Source organism: Budorcas taxicolor, chromosome 14 (genome assembly GCF_023091745.1).
Source record: "Budorcas taxicolor isolate Tak-1 chromosome 14, Takin1.1, whole genome shotgun sequence".
NCBI lineage: Eukaryota > Metazoa > Chordata > Mammalia > Artiodactyla > Bovidae > Budorcas > Budorcas taxicolor.
This window is the reverse complement of record NC_068923.1, coordinates 24205099-24223309: the sequence shown is the minus strand read 5'-3', so window position 1 is coordinate 24223309 and position 18211 is coordinate 24205099. Positions and strand designations below refer to the sequence as shown.

The 18211-nt window shown below is 44.3% G+C and overlaps 1 protein-coding gene across 3 annotated transcripts in view; it reads right to left on the bottom strand.

Annotated features, from left to right (window-relative positions):
• The window catches only part of CYRIB (CYFIP related Rac1 interactor B), an 80604-nt gene extending 70672 nt beyond the window's left edge, over positions 1-9932 (bottom strand). The window contains exon 1 of one of the 3 annotated variants that reach the window (XM_052651851.1): positions 9840-9932. The gene's annotated coding sequence lies outside the window, so the exon portion shown is untranslated. Of the gene's footprint in view, positions 1-9264; positions 9297-9839 lie in introns of those variants that run through there. The other 2 variants (XM_052651853.1, XM_052651852.1) reach the window with 2 other exon arrangements.
• Between the last annotated feature and the right edge of the window lie 8279 nt (positions 9933-18211).

Here is an 18211-nt window from a genome sequence, read left to right as displayed (position 1 = left end):
AGTGAAAAAGTTGGCTTACAACTCAACATTCATAAAACTAAGATCATGGCATCCCATCACTTCATGGCAAATAGATGGGGAAACAATGGAAACAGTGACAGACTTTATTTTCTCGGGCTCCAAAATCACTGCAGATGGTAACTGCAGCCATGAAATTAAAAGACCTTACTCCTTGGAAGAAAAGCTATGACAAACCTAGACAGCATATCAAAAAGAAGAAATATTACTTTGCCGACAAAGGCCTATCTAGTCACAGCTATGGTTGTTCCAGTAGTCATGTATGGATGTGAGAGTTGGGCCATAAAGAAAGCTGAGCCCTGAAGAATTGATGTTTTTGAACTGTGGAGTTGGAGAAGACTCTTGAGAATCCCTGGGACAGCAAGGAGATCCAACCAGGCCATCCTAAAGGAAATCAGTCCTGAATATTCACTGGAATGACTGATGCTAAAGCTGAAACTCCAATACTTTGGCCACCTGATGTGAAGAACTGGCTCGTTGGAAAAGATCCTGATGCTGGGAAAGATTCCAGGCAGGAGGAGAAGGGGACGACAGAGGATGAGATGGTTGGATGGCATCACCAACTCTATGCACATGAGTTTGAGCAAGCTCTGGGAGTTGGTGATGGACAAGGAAGCCTGGCATGCTGCAGTCCATGGGGTCGCAAAGAGTCGGACACAACTGAGTGACTGAACTGAACTGTAATACAATTAAATATAAACAAAAGCAAAGTAACCCCACTCCTTGCATCAATCTACAACAGTTTTCTCACATTTCACTTAAACATTCCTGAAATCCTTAAAGATCACAAGTAATTTTTTCCCCAAAATCAAAAGGTATCTGAACATGTTACACATTACTTTTTAAGTAAACGTTATTAGTTAGCAACTTACCTTGGGGAAAATTAATCCCAAAATTCAAGGAAGTCATTGCATAGAGGTTTGCCCTCAAAAACAGGTCAACCAAATGAACACCAACAAATATACATATTGTGTTCTTACTAAATGTTAGCTACCTCTCTAAAGTCAGATTTACTGAAATACAATTTACATATGTTGGGAAACAACTTTCTATAGTTCTGTGTTTCTAACATGCTGCAAGCAGAGGTAATGACTGTCTTTTTGCTCTGGACTATATTTTCAAGGACATCTGTGGAACAAATAGCCTTGAGAGATAAAAACAATGACTCCCTCTAGAGCAAAGGACAGGCATGCTTACTGCTCATTAGAAAAGATTTGGGTTCCCTCAATGAAGGGCTTCTCTCCAATAACATAGGCCACTATGGGTACCCGAGGATCAGGGAATTACACTATTACAAAGGCCGATACTCTGCCTACTGCTATTAATAACAGAGAGGAATCCACTATCCTTCAGCTCTTACCCAAGAGACTCCTGTCTTCTGCCAGCATCCATGAAAATGTGACAGCGAAACTTACTAGCTTGCAAGCAGGATAAGATCTCAGGTGGTCATGATTCTGGGCAGTTTTGGCAACATGAATGGGATACTGACAGAGCCAGCACTTAAGGAGAGGGGATAAAGGTCCCTGAGGGGAGAGTTCTGGGAAATGAGAAGACACACTGGAATCTCAGAGTTATTCTAGTGGTGGGTGGAGAGAAGGCAGGAATAAGAATCCACTGTCCTGTTAATGAAAAGAGTTGAATTCATGTTTAAAAACTGAGCAGTGAGAAGTAGGGTCAAAATTGGGCACTGAAATGATGACTTGGTTGTTACTCAATTCTACCCTGGGCTGGCAGAGGAAGGGATGTGTCATGACAATGGGCAAACAAGTCCTGAGTCTCCAGGTGAATAGCTGTGACTGCTGAGCCAGAGTCCCCAAAGCTAAAATAGACTGCGTTAAGTAAAGACTACCTTGCTGAAAATAAAGAGCTTTGGATGATGGACTAGAAAGAAGTTCCTTTGGCGGAATTACAAGGGAATGATTAAAAGTGAATGCAAAGCCTTGACTACTGGTACAGAGTTGCTCTCCGCTACATGCCCCCTTCTCTCTCTCCCTCTCTACTCCTCCTCCCAAACTCTACTTTACAGAGGAAAATAATAAGGGATAGGGCTGAGGTCTCCCTGACCCCCAGAAAACCACACATACCCCTCAAAAGCTGGCCAGGAAACTTTAGAGAATAACTCAAGTTTTACGGCTCTCTTGGATACAGACACCCACGTGGTCACTCTCTGATCTCGTCCCATACCAATTCAGTGAGTAGGGTGTGGGCAGCATTTACAGTAGGGACGGGAAATGCAGTGACTTATGGCTGAGGCTCTCTGGGCCAATTCAAAGTCCTCCTATTGTTGCCTCTACATCCATCCTATGGTATAGGATGAACTTCCCCATCCTACGTCCCAGGGGGGCTCTCCCAATCAGGAAGGGTTGCATGCAGGAAAGTGCTAGGACCTTTCGGGCTTCACAGCCCTAAGAACCATTTCTGGTGACAAGTCTATGTGACTCATGATTTTATTGACTGGAGACTCTGATAAAGGTGCTACCTGGAGGTGCCCCTGGGAGGATGGACTCTTCTGCCTCCCTGACACAGCTATCAGGCCAACTGCTTTTGTTAAGCAGCTGGCTACTGGGCTCCTGAGGAAACAGAAAGCCTGACTCAGAGAGGCTTCATGAGTTCCAGTCTGATGCTTCTACTTTGGGGTGGGTCAGCTCATACTCAATGACTAACAAGATGGAGAGTCAACTGAAAATGCATATTTGAGAATATATCTGGATAGCCTTAGCTCCACAACATCTCAACTTTATATGAACAAGAGCTGGAGAGCCCTCTGGGGAAACTCATCCTCTACTTTACCACTGGACACAAAGTTATGGGCTCAGTGGAGCCCACATCTATAAACCCTGTATTGCCAGACCATCCACTGTCAGTACTTGAGCACTGATTACTATCAGTTCTTTCATGGACTCTAGCAAAAGCCTCTGAACTTGCTCAACTGTATTCGGTCTTACTTTACCTTCAATCCATTCCCCAAAAGCTTTGAGAACAATCTTTTGAAAAGATAAATGAGCATTTTTCACCCCCTTTACAGTCCTATAATGGCTTCCTGTGGCCTTTGGTCCAAACTGCCCTGAACCTGTTAACATGACTCAGCCAGCCAGCCTCAGAGCACACTTCCTGTCCACCTCTTTCCCACATCTCCTTCATACCCTGCAGTACTGCCACACAGAACCAGTAACTGTTTGTAAGATGCACAGGATTTTTTTCATCTCCAGGCTGTGGCCTCTCCTTCCTATGTCCATGCATTTCTCCTTTTGCCAGACTGACTAATGGTCCACTCTTCAGATCTCAGTTTAGATGGCATTACAAGATGGGTGTTTATCCTGGCTCATAACATTGCTGCTGCTGCTGCTAAGTTGCTTCCGTCGTGTCTGACTCTGTGCGACCCCATACAGGGCAGCCCACCAGGCTCCCCTGTCCCTGGGATTCTCCAGGCAAGAACACTCATAAGATGAGGTACCTGCTAAATTCATACTGTCTATTCTCCTGTCTTTGCTTCTACTGTTAAAAAGGGACCACTAACATTTTATTCACTGTTGTATAACCCTGCTTATGTGATCAATAACTATTTGAGTAAATCAATAGCAATCATATACCACATATTGTGCCACGTGTAAAAGAAATATATCAAAACAAAAAAATTTTAATGATCATTCAACTTAAAAATGCATCACTTCAATAAAATTACATTCTTCCTCCCCTATTATGCAGCACTGAAATAAATACAAAAATCTCACAACAGTGTTGGGAGGCATGTAGCAAAGATAGTATTATTCATATCTTACAGATAATCTGAGAATATTAACACTATCAGGAAAGAGCAAATCAGGACTTAAATGTTTTTGTCCATACATACTAAAATTTTGCATGGAGACTACCAATAAGAGCACAAGTCAAGAACTCCCTGGCGTCCAGTGGTTGGGACTCCAGGCTTTCACTGCTGATGGCCTGGGTTTGATCCCTGATTGGGGAACTCAGATCCCACAAGCCCTATGGTGTAGCCAAAAAGAAGAGTACAAGTCAACAAACTACAAAAGTCCACTTCAAGATGTAGCCAATCTCCGTTTTCATTTAAATTAGTGCCTTTAATTCTCCACTACCCACATTAAGAACAGAAAAATGGCATAAATAATCCCAAATATAGAAATATAGGAAGCATTACTATAAACAAAGCTAGTGCAGGTGATGGAACTCCAGCTGAGCTATTTCAAATCCTAAAAGATACACTATTACAGTGCTGCACTCAATATGCCAGAAAATTTGGAAAACTCATCAGTGGCCACAGGACTGAAAAAGGTCAGTTTACATTCCAATCCCAAAGAAGGGCAATGCCAAGGAATGTTCAGACTACTGTACAATTGTGCTCATTTCACACTGCTAGCAAGGCAATGCTCAAAATCCTTCAAGTTAGGCTTTAGCAGTACATTAACCAAGAACTTCCAAATGCTCAAGCTGGATTTAGAAAAGGCAAAGAAATCAGAGATCAAACTGCCAACATTCACTGGATCACAGAAAAAGCAAGAGAGCTCCAGAAAAACATCTACTTCTGCTTCACTAACTATGCTAAAGCCTTTGACTGTGTGGATCACAACAAACTGTGGAAAATTCTTAGAGATGGGAATACCAGACCACCTTACCTGTCTCCTGAGAAACCTGTATGCAGGTCAAGAAGTAATTTAGAACCAGACATGGAACAACAGACTGGTTCCAAATTGGGAAAGGAGTATGTCAAGGCTATATATTATCACCCTGCTTATTTAACTTATATGCAGACTACATCACATGAAATGCTGGGCTGGATGAATTACAAGCTGGAATCAAGATTGCAGAGAGAAATATCAATAATCTCACATGCAGATGATACCATTCTAATGATAGAAAGCAAAGAGGAACTGAAGAGCCTACTGATAAGGTTGAAAGAGAAGAGTGAAAAGGCTGGGTTAAAACTCAACATTCAAAAAACTAAGATCATGGCATCCAGTCCCATCACTTTATGGCAAATAGAAGGGGGAAAAGTGCAAACAGTGACAGATATTTTATTTTTCTGGGCTCCAAAATCACTGCAGATGGTAACTGCAGTCATGAAATTAAAGACACTTCCTGAAGGAAAACTATGACAAACCTAGACAGCATATTAAAAAGCAGAGATATCACTTTGCCAACAAAGGTCCATACAGTCAAAGTTATGGTTTTTCCAGTAGTAATTGCATGGATGTGAGAGATGGCCCATAAATAAAGCTGAGTGCCGGAGAATTGATGCTTTGGAATTGTGGTGCTGGAGAAGACTCTTGAGAATCCCTTGGAAAGTAAAGAGATCAAATCAGTCAATCCTAAAGAAAATCAACCATGAATATTCATTGGAATGACTGAAGCTTAATAGGGTTAGGGTTAACCTACTGGAAGCTCCAATACACTGGCCATCTGACGCAAAGAGCTGATTCACTGAAAAAGACCCTGATGCTGGGAGAGACTGAATCCAGGGGGAGAAGGGGACAGCAGAGGATGAGATGGTTGAATGGTATCACCAACCCAATGGACATGAATCTAAGCAAACTGCAGGACACAGTGAAGAACAGGGAAGTCTGGCGAGCTGCAGTCCAAGGGGCCACAAAGAGTAAGACACAACTCAGCAACTGAACAACAACAATCCCAAGTAATAATATCTGGGAATATGACTTTTTTTTCTGATGTTTTCTGAAACTGACCTCAGTATTCAGTGTAATTTGGATTATCTGAGAACATGCCAATTTATGACTGAGAGAAAGATTTGGGGGCACAGTGTAGATAGACACAGTGAAAGGTGTCTATCAGTTTAGATTTAGCACAGAGCTGACATAATGCACCAACTAGAACACATCAAACAGAGATTACTCACAAGGCAGAAAATGACTGTACAGGACTGAAAGCTTCTGAATGCTGTATACAATAGTACCAGAACATCATCTTTTCAAAATAAACTAAAATAACTACAGAAATATATCTTTGCATTAGGTCTTCTACTGAAATAAAATCACCCAGAGTCTTTGAAAACAGCCATTCTCACCCATGGTAAGTACCACAATCAGGATGTGGGGCATGTCACAAGAAATGGCGTACAGTTAAAGGATCAAAATTCTAAGAATGATTTCCTTGTTTAAAAAATTTTACAAATGTCACTCATTTGCATTCCAGTATACTTGTGTGAGTGGGAAAGGGGTGAAGTTACAGCCAGTGGACAGGAAATTATAATCCTGTATATGATCACAGTAGCTCAGACCATAAAGAATCTGCCTGCATTGCAGGAGACCTGGGTTGGATCCCTAAGTCAGGAAGATCCCTTGGAGAAGGGAATGGCAACCCACTCCAGTATTCTTGCCTGGAGAATCCCATGGACAGAGGAGCCTGGTGGGCTATATAGTCCATGGGGTTGAAAAGAGTCAGACACGACTGAGCAACTGACACGTTAACACATATGCTCACAGACAGTAGAGAAGAATGAACATTATCCATCCTGTGTGGCAGGTGAAAACGTTTGGAGACTCACTGTTTTAAGTAAGTATGCCTTCTAAATATACAACAGAAAATACAGGACCTCAAATTAGTACTTTGAAATAATTTTAGTGAAGACTACAAGTCACAGAGGCCTGGGTTGAAATGCCAGCCTTCTTGATCCTACTTGGACAAGTTACCTAAGCAGTTTGAGCCTTACTTTCCTAATGCTACTTAAGAATCAACTAGGAATTAACCTACACCTTGCAGGGTTTTATGGAGAATGTGGCACAGAGGTGTTCACTATTACAGAGTAATAATGAAGGGCACAGACCCAGTCCTCTATCTCTGTGTCCCTTCAGTTACCTAACCTTAGTTTCCTAGTCTGTGATACTACCACCTATTAGATTTAGGGTGTTGTAAAGACTAAATGTCTTACAACACTGCCTGGCAAGTAGCACACACTAGGTACGTGTTAGTTACTATTAACATCATTATCATCACCACCACTGAAACTTTAAGTCAACGTTGCCACATTATCAGATTCGTTACTTTTCTACTATATGAAAAAATGTTCCTTTAAAAATTAACCTTATTTAGTGAACTGATAATAATATAGGATGAGCTCACACACTCAATTTTTACGCTGATTTTTAGAAACTTCAAATATACTAGAAATTATCTGAATTACCATTGGTCGTGAATATTGACAAGATACATACATCAAATATCCATTTTCAGTGAACATATCCCTTCACTGAACTAAAGCATATCACAAACTGATATGTCTATTGTAGTTTCTCCCCAAAGATTTCAAAGCATGTTAAAATAATTATATATAGCAATCCTCAAAATGTACAAGCTACCTGAGAAAATTGCATCTGAGAGCAATCAACATCTTTCTCTAAAACTTTTGCTACATAATTACAAAATGATGTTACAGTCTAACTGTTCCAAACATACCATTCACTCAATTAGTCAGAACATTTATTGCGTATCCACTGTGCACCAGGCAGGCACTGTGCTAAACCCTGTTATAGTAACAGAAAAGGAGAGACCAAAAGTAACAGTGGGCATGCCACTAATATAATTAAGTATTTTGAAATTTTGTTTTCCTTAAACAGTGAAAAGAGCAAATTATATGTTCTAACAGTTGAATGCATCAATAATTAATGAGTTAAGTAACCTCATAAAAGTGACAGTACAATATTTTCCCCAAGGAGATGAGGATTAAATGAAATAAAGCATCCGTCTCTACTGCTCAATTACTTACTAAGTAAAGGTAAATGACCACTTTAAATGAGTCAAATAACCTCAAGAATGACACTATTTTTCACCCATTTGAAGGGTAAAGTTTAGAGAAATAAATCTTAAGTTTGCTGTTAAATGTCACTTGGAATCTATCAGAAATAAACTACATTCACTCAGTTTTACTCAGCATCTGAAACTGTATTTTTTGCTGGGGCGACTAGGGTCAATTTACTAATCATGCCTTCCTTTGATCAACCATTTTTTCTTAGGCGAGAAAAATCTACCCTTGATGCAATTATCAAATCAATTTTTATCCTACATTTTACAAAACGAGAGTTTTCTCAAGTAGCTACATAACTGTTAAAGCTTTAAAGAATTTAAAATATATATATTACCCAGCAAAATTGCTCTGCAAAAAAAATACAATCTTGACCCCAAGTAAAGTAATCTTAGTGCTTAAAGTGGTCATCCAAAACCTGAAAGGGGACAAACAGCCAACCACATTTTTAGTACTCACCTCTCCAGGAGAAAGGGCTGTTAGACAAATGCTATTAATATTGACAGCAATTGTATCAAACTGACACGCAGGAAGGTGCACTTCAGGACTAAGTACCTTCCTTGGAGTTCATTATTATGAACTATGAATGTCGCATTAGAAAAACTGCTGTCATTTCATTCTATGAATGCTGAATCAGGCAGTTTTAGTTAACTGCAACACTTTACAAGCAGGCTATCAAATAAGCCCCAATTACCAAGTTGTTCCAGACACAGAACTTGTGTTTCTATTATTAAGTATAATTAAAGAATTAAAAGGATCAGTTTATTTTTCTTGATACATTAGTCTAAAACGATCTGCAATAAGTCTCTGAACACCCAAGTGACTGAAATTCCTTGAGCTATACAAAACACTCCTCTGGAATGCCAGTCTTCCAAATGGCAAGACTATAAGTACACACAAATGATACACATTCTCCACATTACACATGAAGGAGTAAAAAGATTTCAAACTCAATAAATTTACGGGGGGTGGGGGGAGAAAAAGTGGAAACAAATGTCCCAAATCTGTCTTCAACCAGAATGGCATTTTGTAGCAGTGCAAGAATTCAGGCATTTATTTCATTAGTATTCCGCACACTGGGGGACATTCAGTAACTGCTGGTGACAGATGAGCCGAGAAGAAGCCTCACCAACAAACAGTATTAACAGGTAATGTTGCAAATAAGTCATGGAACAGCGGGAGAAGGAATGTGGAGGAGTTGAAAGAGTAACAATCTTCGGCCAAATTTTACATTTAGAGCAAATCAGTCACACGCTCCTCCGGCGGCGGGGGTCGGGGGGAAAGTATTTGGTGTGACCCAGAATAACCAAGATGTACACACACACACACAGCAAGTGCCACTTCCACTACAGTTTGATGGTCATGCATTTGGATAATTATAGTAGAAACGTGTGTTTTGGAAACACAGCTAAGACCACACCCTAGGACTGAGAACCGGGACTTTAAATGCTAAGGATCAGAGGTCCACGCAGCACCTGAGTCGGACGGTCTTGTGGCACAGGTGTAAGGGATCGGGGCACCAACTTCAAGGCAGGTGACCAGGAGGGCCGCGTGTCCGGGCGAGGCGTGGCGGAGTCCGAGAAAAGGGGGTGTGGATCCGGGGACCAGCACTGGGAGAGAAGGAGGGAGGGAAGGCGGCCGCTGATAGAAAAGGAAGGTGGGAGCTCCGGGTCGGGGGGCGACTATCGACGTGGGAGGGGAAAGCGCCCAGGAGCCAAAGGTCACGGGCGGAGGCAGAACTGGGCACGGGAGGGGGCGGCGAGCACGCGCGGGGAGACGCGAGTGGAAGGAGGCAGGGGCGGAGAAAGGCAGAGCCGAATGAATGACCGCCGGGGCGCGCGGAGGAAGGGCCCGGGGCGCCCGCGGAGATGCCGCCGCAGCGCCGGGGGTGGGCGCCGGGGCGGGCCCCCGGCAACGGTGGTGGGGAGGGGGATGAGGAAGCCCCGCGCCGGCCCCACCGCGCCCGCCTCTCCGCCAAAATGGGGTCGCGGAGCAGGCGAGCCAGGGGTGTGAGGGAAGCGGAGAAAAGGGGAAAAAATAAACCACTCACCCTCCGCGCGAGCCTCCAGGCGCTCTCTCTCAGCCCCGTTCCTCCGCCCTCCTCGAGCCGCGGCGGCGGCTCCTCAGCGGCGCTAGGGGGAGCCCCGGGCCCGGAGCGGGGCAGCGGCGGCGGCGGCCGGACCGGGAGCCCCTCCGCACCTGCCCCTGTGGCGGAGCCGCGACGAGCCAGACGGCGGCGGCAGCGGCGGTGGCGGCTCCTCCGAGCGGGGAGGGCAAATGACCCGGATGTACAGGGTAACGGCAAGGAGGGGGAAGGGGGAATGCCAGGAAGTGAGGGCGCCGCGGACCTGTCCGGCCGTGCGCATGCGCCGCGCGCCCGCCCCGCAAGGTAAACCCAGTCTTCCTTCCCCGCCCCCTTGGCTCCAGCCCCTCCCCTAGGGGGCGGGGCGAGGCCGGAGACAGGTGGTCGGGAGGGCTCCGCGAGGAGAGGAAGGGGGCGCGGCTACCTTCTCCGCTACCCCGCCCTCCTTAAAGGGGCAGAACCTTAAAGGCCGAGATGGCTTCTGGGTGGACCCGCGTCTTGCAGCCTTCTCATTTTACAGATGGAGAAACTGAGGCTCAGAGGTGACAGTGACCTGCCTCAGGTCAGTAAGCTCAGAAATGGCAGAAATTGGAACTCGAGACTCGCAGATCTGGACTCTGCTGAACCCATCAAAGTCGGGCACGCCTTTCCCTCTCCGCCAGGTGCTGATTGAGTCTCAAACTCCCAGATACTGCAGATGCCCTTGGCAGGCTCCCCAGAGCCGAGAGGTACACCGTTATCGCCTGCGATGGTATCGTGGAGACGCCCTTGGGAGGTGTTAAATAATCAGTCTGAGAACAGAAATCAGGCGCCACTGGAGACTTGCATGGTGCTACACATAGCACTTTCAGATCAATGAGACTCTGCTCTGGGGTCTGGTCTGGGTAACGCTATCTGATGGACAGAGAAGTTGGATGTGGTAGAGGGCGCAGCTTCTTCATTTTCCCCAAATTCCCCTTTCACTCTGAACATAAAGGTTCCCTCTTTACTTAGAAAACAAGAACATCCCATCTAGTTAGCTCATCCTAACCCCGTTATGAAACTCTCAGATTTTTTTCATTAATGCCAAAGTGTAAATAATGATCGCATCTCCCAGGGATATTTGCAGTTTGACTGCTAAGCAGATAGTAACTATGAAGGTAAATGGTCCTAAACATTTTGAGGTCAAGATCCCTATTGAAAATCCTATAAAAGGATGCACTTTTCTCTCCAGGTTAATGCATACAGGCACATGAACTGCACACAATTTCAGGAAATCTTTGGATCCAGGAAGCTTATCTATGAAACCCTGATTATGAACCCCTATTCTAGTCAAATAGGTAAGATCCCAGTAGTGATCTGGGCCTTACCATAGGCAGCCAAGCAAACACTCCTTGCCCCAGATCCAGAAGGCAGCACTTAACCTTATGTAGCTCTCCGTCTTGCTCTTGAGTTACATGGAGACCAAGTGATATTGGCCATATTACAAAGAAATGTGGTTAAGAGTGTCAGGAGAGAGCAGGTGGCTTTATCAAGGCACACACTAAGGGCAAGAGTCCTAGGCCTCAGACTTTTACCCTAATTATCATATTTAAGGATGATTTGGGGGTCTTACACTGTATCCATTATAATCTTCATCAATTTCAATGGAACACAGGACGCTGATGTTTTGCAAACACTGATGCTAACAGAACAATCTCCACAATCCAAGAACTCTGATCCATTTGTCTGATACACGGACACCTACTCTTAAATAACTCTGGTCCATATCGACCCACTGTCCTCTGTTTGAACCAGAGAAAGAATTCTTACACCTGCTCAGTCGAGCTGCCAGCAACCACACACCCGGAACCGAGTCTCCCATGGAGAGCAGGAGGAATCTTGTCTGTAACATCCTCAACATGTGAACATCCAGTTTAGCTCAAGTATCTCCAATTATGTGGAGCTCATTATCCTCTAATTGTGAGGAGCCTCTTTTTCTAATTAATTATTTTGGCCTCACTCCACAGCATGTGGAATTTTCTCAAATGCGGACTGTACCTTCACTCCTGCAGTGGAAGCAGGGACCACTGGACCACGAGCGAAGTCCTAGGAGCCTCTTCTTTTACACTGATCAGAAATCTGATGCCCATCAACTGTCATTCATTGGTCCAAATTTTATTTCTGGAAAGTGACATAGACATGATGCTGGCCTGGAGGAGCTTACAGACCAGCAGAGAAAACAATCCATTTGATGAGTGATAACTGTAAAATAGAGGATGAGTCCCAAGAGGAGCATAGACTGCTTTTTTCAGAGACACCTTTCTCCTTATCAGCCCTACACATGTTCCTAACCTGTGTAAGCTCTGCCACTATCCCATGTGGGAGGTCCTGGAAGAGGGGACAGAAAACAAAAACCTAGGAGAAGTGATAAATTTGCTCTTCCACGATCCCTTCTTCATCCTTCTGCATAAATGTAAGCACATTTCAGCTGTGGTCAAAGTCTCAGGTTGAAAAAAAACAGAGGATGCAAAAAAAGATGTTTACATGAAAGAACTAGGCTCTAATGATGATTTAACCATGGTGCCTTGTTAGCTTTCTTTTTTTTTTTTTGAATCCTTAGTATATGTGTCAGGCACTGTACTAAAAGCCCTTGACTTGCATTTCCTCTTTTGCTTTTTACAAATTCAGTCACTGAGTCATTCAATCAACACAGTTTTGTCCCTCTACTGTATCCCAGGCACCATGTTGAGGGTTTAGGGTAAAGCCAGTAAGTCATGTGGTTCCTGTCCTGGAAGGGCTCAAAATTCAGTAAAGGGAAGGGCTATAACCCCACAATTACAACACGGCATAATTCGTTGTAATTTCGGAGGGTGGAGCAACTAACCCTCCCTGGAATGGCTGTGAAGGCTTCAGAGAGGATGAGCTTGGTCTTGAAGAGATGGGGGAAGGGCCTAGAAGGAAAGTCACATGGGCAGAGGAAGGGGAGGTCATGACATGCTTGGGGGGGAAGACTGGGTGGTTGGAAAGGACCTCCTCAAACACCATCCTAAGGAGTCTGAACTTGCCTCCGGAAGGCAACCACCAGTAAATAAAAGCTTCTAAGCAAGGGAGAGACATAATCAGATGTGTTTTATATCAAGATCACTCTGACCACAGTGTCCAACGTGGACTACAGTGGGAGAGAGAGGAGACCAGCAGACCAGAGAAGCTGTTGTGAGGTCCAGGCGAGACACAGTAAGAGCCTGTTCTAGGAAACTGGCAGTGGAGAGAAAGAGTGGACAACAGAATTGAGATATCTACTGATGTATTATATAATTTACACACGTTTGTGACTAGTGGAATTTAGGGGAAGAAAAAGCAGAAACTGTGGGTCATGACCCTGCGGTTCCTAGCTTCACAGATTAATCTGACAGTGACACCATCCAATCCCAAAACCTTTCCCGTTCTCATTCCTATTCTCTTCCAACCTTTATCCATGTAAATGAACACTGCTTCACTTGGTATCTTCAGATATGTTCAACTACCTCCTAATATCTATTCCTATTTTTCCAGGCACATTTATCACTTTAAGGCTGCAGAATATTTCATCATGTTGAAATAGCTCTCTTTCCTTTCAGTTGCTAAAGGTCCACACCCTGCACGCCTGGTTCACCCTGGACTCATTTGACTCTGGGCAATTTGCAAGGGATGAGTTGAGCGAGGAAAGGGATCCTTTAGGTGAAGGGTATTGGAAAAGTGTAGCCTCAAGGGCCAGGAAAGCTGCAACTCTCATGGGAGACACTTGGGCAACCCTATTGCAGGCAGAAATTACAAAGCTATCGAAAAGAATTTATTGACCATGGGAATTCTAATGTCTACTCTCTATGGCAAACTGAAACAGTGTATTAAAAAACAGAGACATTACTTTGTTGACAAGGTCTGTATAGTCAAAGCTATGATTTTTCCAGTAGTCACGTATGGATGTGAGAGTTGGACCATAAAGAAGGCTGGCATCAAAGAACTGATGTTTTCGAAATGTGATGTGGAGAAGACTCTTGAGAGTCCCTTGGACAACAAGGAAATGAAACCAGTCAATCCTAAAGGAAATCAACCCTGAATATTCATTGGAAGGACTGATGCTGAAGCTGAAGCTCCAATACTCTGGCCACCTGATGCAAGAGCAGACTCACTGGAAAAGACGCTGATGCTGGGAAAGATTGAGGACAGGAGGAGAAGGGGGTGACAATGAGATGGTTGGGTGGCATCACGGACTCAACGGACATAAGTCTGAGCAAATTCCAGCAGACAGTGAAGGACAGGGAAGCCTGGCGTGCTGCAATTTCATGGAGCTGCAAAGAGTTGGACATGACTTGGTGACTGAATAACAACAACAGTTCTCTATGGCCTAATCCATCTCATCCATTCACTCCTTCATTCATTATTCCCTCTTGGAGCAATGCATTCTTGTGAACCACTAGGCAATAAAGCAGAGCTAAAAGCACCAGGGAGCCGTGGATTTAGCCCCGCCAGGGTTTGGACGCCTGTCCTACAACCTCCACAGGTTAATCTCAGAACTTCAGTTTCCCCCCAGTTTGTTCTAAAAATTAGTTTAGACAAAATTTGCTCAGTACTTGGGACAGAATTAAGCCTATATTAAATTCAATAATTATTTTCAGTCTTGGTTCCTCCTCCTCCTCTCCTGGACACCCAGCAATTTCCCCAGTTTCTGAGCACACCTAGAGGGGGCAGTGCATGTGCTAGAGCTCAGAGCCTGAAGCTGCCAGAGTGAAGCAGGGCACCCACTTCCCCTCTCTAACCTTCTATTTCCCTTCTGTGAAATGGACATGAAAATGTACTCACAGGAATGTTTCCATGCTCTTATAAATGCTGTATAGGGAAATCTCCTTGGACTGAAAGACCAAACCCGTCCATCCTAAAGGAAACCAACCCTGAATATTCACTGGAAGGACTGATGCTGAAGCTGAAGTTCCAATACTTCGGCCACCTGATGCCAAGAGCCGACTCACTGGAAAAGACCCTGATGCTGGGAAAGATTGAAGGCAAGAGGAGAAGTGGATGACAGAGAACGAGATGGTTGGATGGCATCACTGACTCAATGGGCATGAATTTGAGCAAGCTCCAGAAGATGGTGAAGGACAGGGAAGCCTGGCGTGCTGCAGTGCATGGGGTCACAAAGAGTTGGGCACGACTGAGGGACTGATCAACAACCGGAAAATGAGTTCAAAACCCCAAAGTACTCTGTCATTACTATTACTGCTATTATAGAATAGACATCACTGTTTTCTTGGTTTCTCCCCACTAAAAAAAAAAATGATGACCTTAGCATAAGTTCCATGGATTTTAATCGATGGCTCAAAGGATCTGAACATTGCTATGGTTCTTGGTTTGTACGGTCCAATGGCTCTTAGAGAGGATTCCGTGAATAGCTGCTGCCACTGTTAACTCAAATACACCATCCAGTATGTTTAAGCACCAAAATTATAGCTTTTGTTGACTCTGTATCGAGTCTTTGTCCTTAATCTAACTTTCAGGGACTTCTCTCAACTGCTCTCCTCCTCCTCTTTGAGGAATCAGTGAATACTGAATCCCTGAACAAAGAGGCACCTTCCCAGATATTTCCACCACAGCCCAGGCTGAGGATGAAGACCCAAGGGTCATGCCTTACAGAGACAAGCATCCACCCAATGTGTGAGTTTAATGAATGCAGAAGAGGATGGGGAAGGAGGCCTGGGACTCCCTGAGCAGGGTTCAAAGCCTATCCAGCGTGAAGGATGACATCAGAGCTGCTCCTCAGAAAGAACCAAAGAACAGACTCAACAGTTCAATCCCAATACATTCCTGTGATTTAGCAAAACATTAAACAATCTCTCAGAGGCCATCAAGTTGTCCGGATGGCCATATGCCCCCAGAGTTACAAGGTGTATCCCTGAGCCTCCTCACATTTCCAAGTGCAACACAGTGCTCATTCTGGGCAGCTGCAGTTCAAGTTCCACCAGCCCTCTGGGTGACCGGTAGGAAGGCAGCATCTGCTGGCCCCTCCCTCCGCCCTGAATACACTTGCCGTGCAGCTGCGTCTCAGCCTCCTCTAGGGTCACTCCTCAAAGTGGCCCCTCCATTCCTTCCTGAAGGGGACCTTCCCTTCCATATTCCCTCGTATGTCACTGGCTTTTTTTTCCCCCCCTTCTAGCACTTACCACAACCTGTAATTTTTTTTTTTTTTTAAGCTTTAAAAAATATTTTAAATTAAAAAAAAAAAAAGACTTTCAACACAATGTCAGCTCAGTGAAGGCGGAGGCCAAGGCTACCCTGCCCACTCCTACACCTGTCCCTACATCTGGGTGTGCCCACCCAGCTCCTCGGAGACCTTGATAAATACGTGGAATGAGGTTAAAATTTGAGTTAAAAAAAAAAAAAAGAGGTTTCTGGCCTCCTCTACCTTTCTTTCACTCTGACTATATGAATAATATTTACATGTTGATTGCAGAAAAAATTTGAAAATTCAGAGGAGCAAAAGGAAGAAAATATAAATACCCCATGAGCTAACCTCCTATACCATGTGGACATGCTTCCAAATGTTTTTACTATGTCTATATCTACGTAAAGATAATGCATTGATTTATATAAAAATGGTTCATATTTTGAATTATCATCTGCTGTGTTTCATCTCATGATCTATCTTGGTCATCTTTCCTTAACAAAGGTACTTCAGCACCTTGTTGTTAAAGGCTCCATGATACATACATGTGGGAACCTGTGCCACTCCACAAAGCATTTAACAAGTTTCCCAGTGTTAAGGTAAAGGGTTGGTTTCTTCAATGTCAACAAAGGTAACATGCTGTTAATACAGCCCTCCCCTCTTGACCAGTTTCCCCTTTTCCGCTCTGTGTTTGTATTGCTTTTGAGTTGTATTTCTACAGAACTCTATTCCCCACCATCCATTCACCACCTGGAGTCATTAGAGTCCCCATCAACTAGAAGCAAAATTGTTTGCAACCGGAAAAGCTCGAGTATGACGAAGCCAGGACAATGTCGAGGAGTTCATTTCAGGAATGTGCAGCTGATACATGTGACAGAAATAAAGAGTGTGTCTTCTTGCCAAGACTTGAACGTAAAAAGAAGAAAGCAGAGACTGTATGTCTTCATGTCTCCTTCCCAAACCCTGTTCTATGGCTAGGTTTTTCCCAAGAGGGATGGGCTGGTCCATGGAGTTGACTGATGTCGTAAGCAGTCTGCAGGCCAAAGCCTGTGCCCCACTTAGAGAAGAGCTGGCTACAGAAAAGTCTATGAGGGCATGGAAGCGGATGCTGGCCTTTCCCACAAACAGTTCTCTCAGTCCCCTTGTGTGGCTCAAGAACCTCTGCATTTTCAGCTCAAAAGTCACACCCTCCACAAGAAAAGATCTCCCCCTGCCCACCTGGAGAAGCAGACCCCCCTACAAAAGGACCCCTCAGTGTTCCAGTGCACCCATGGCCTGACCCACCTGCCCACCCCCACAGCGGCCAGGTCACCTTGTGAAGGCACAGGAAGGGGTCACGGAAGGTGGGACTGAGATGTTTGAAAGTCAGATCCAGAGGGATGGAAGGGAGAGGAAGGGCTGGGTGAGCCATCCATTCCCAGGCCTCACCCCACTATGACCCAGAGACCCAAAGAGAGGTTGATCTGCTGTTCCCCCACCTTTTATGGCACCCCAACAGAGGCAGACAAAACTACAAAGGAAGAGAATCCCTTGTTGGTTACAACTATCACAACACTGTTAATCCGCTATACTCTAATATAAAATAAAAAGTTTTTTAAAAATTAAAAAAAAGAGAATCCCTAATTGTGTCAAGGGTCACTAATTTATCAATGCCATTTAAATAAGATTTTGTGTGAACTTACAGTTACCAAAAGAGAAGGCGGGTGGGATAAATTAGGAGTTTGGGATTAACAGATATGCACTACTATAGATACAATATATAAACAACACAGACCTACCTATAAGTAGGAACTATAAGGAACTATGGGATTCCCTGATAGCTCAGTTGGTAAAGAATCCACCTGCAATGCAGGAGACCCCGGTTTGATCCCCGGTTTGATCTGGGTTGGGAAGATCTGCTGGAAAAGGGATAGGCTACCCAATCCAGTATTCTTGGGCTTCTCTGGTGGCTCAGCTGGTAAAGAATCTGCCTGCAATGTGGGAGACCTAGATTCGATCCCTGGGTTGGGAAGATCCTCTGGAGAAGGGAAAGGCTACCCACTCCAATATTTTGGCCTGGAGAATTCCATGGACTGTATATAGTCCATGGGGTCACAAAGAGTCAGACACGACTGAGCAACTTTCACTTTCACAAGGAACTATATTCACTTTCTTGTAATAACCTATAATGGAAAAGAATCTA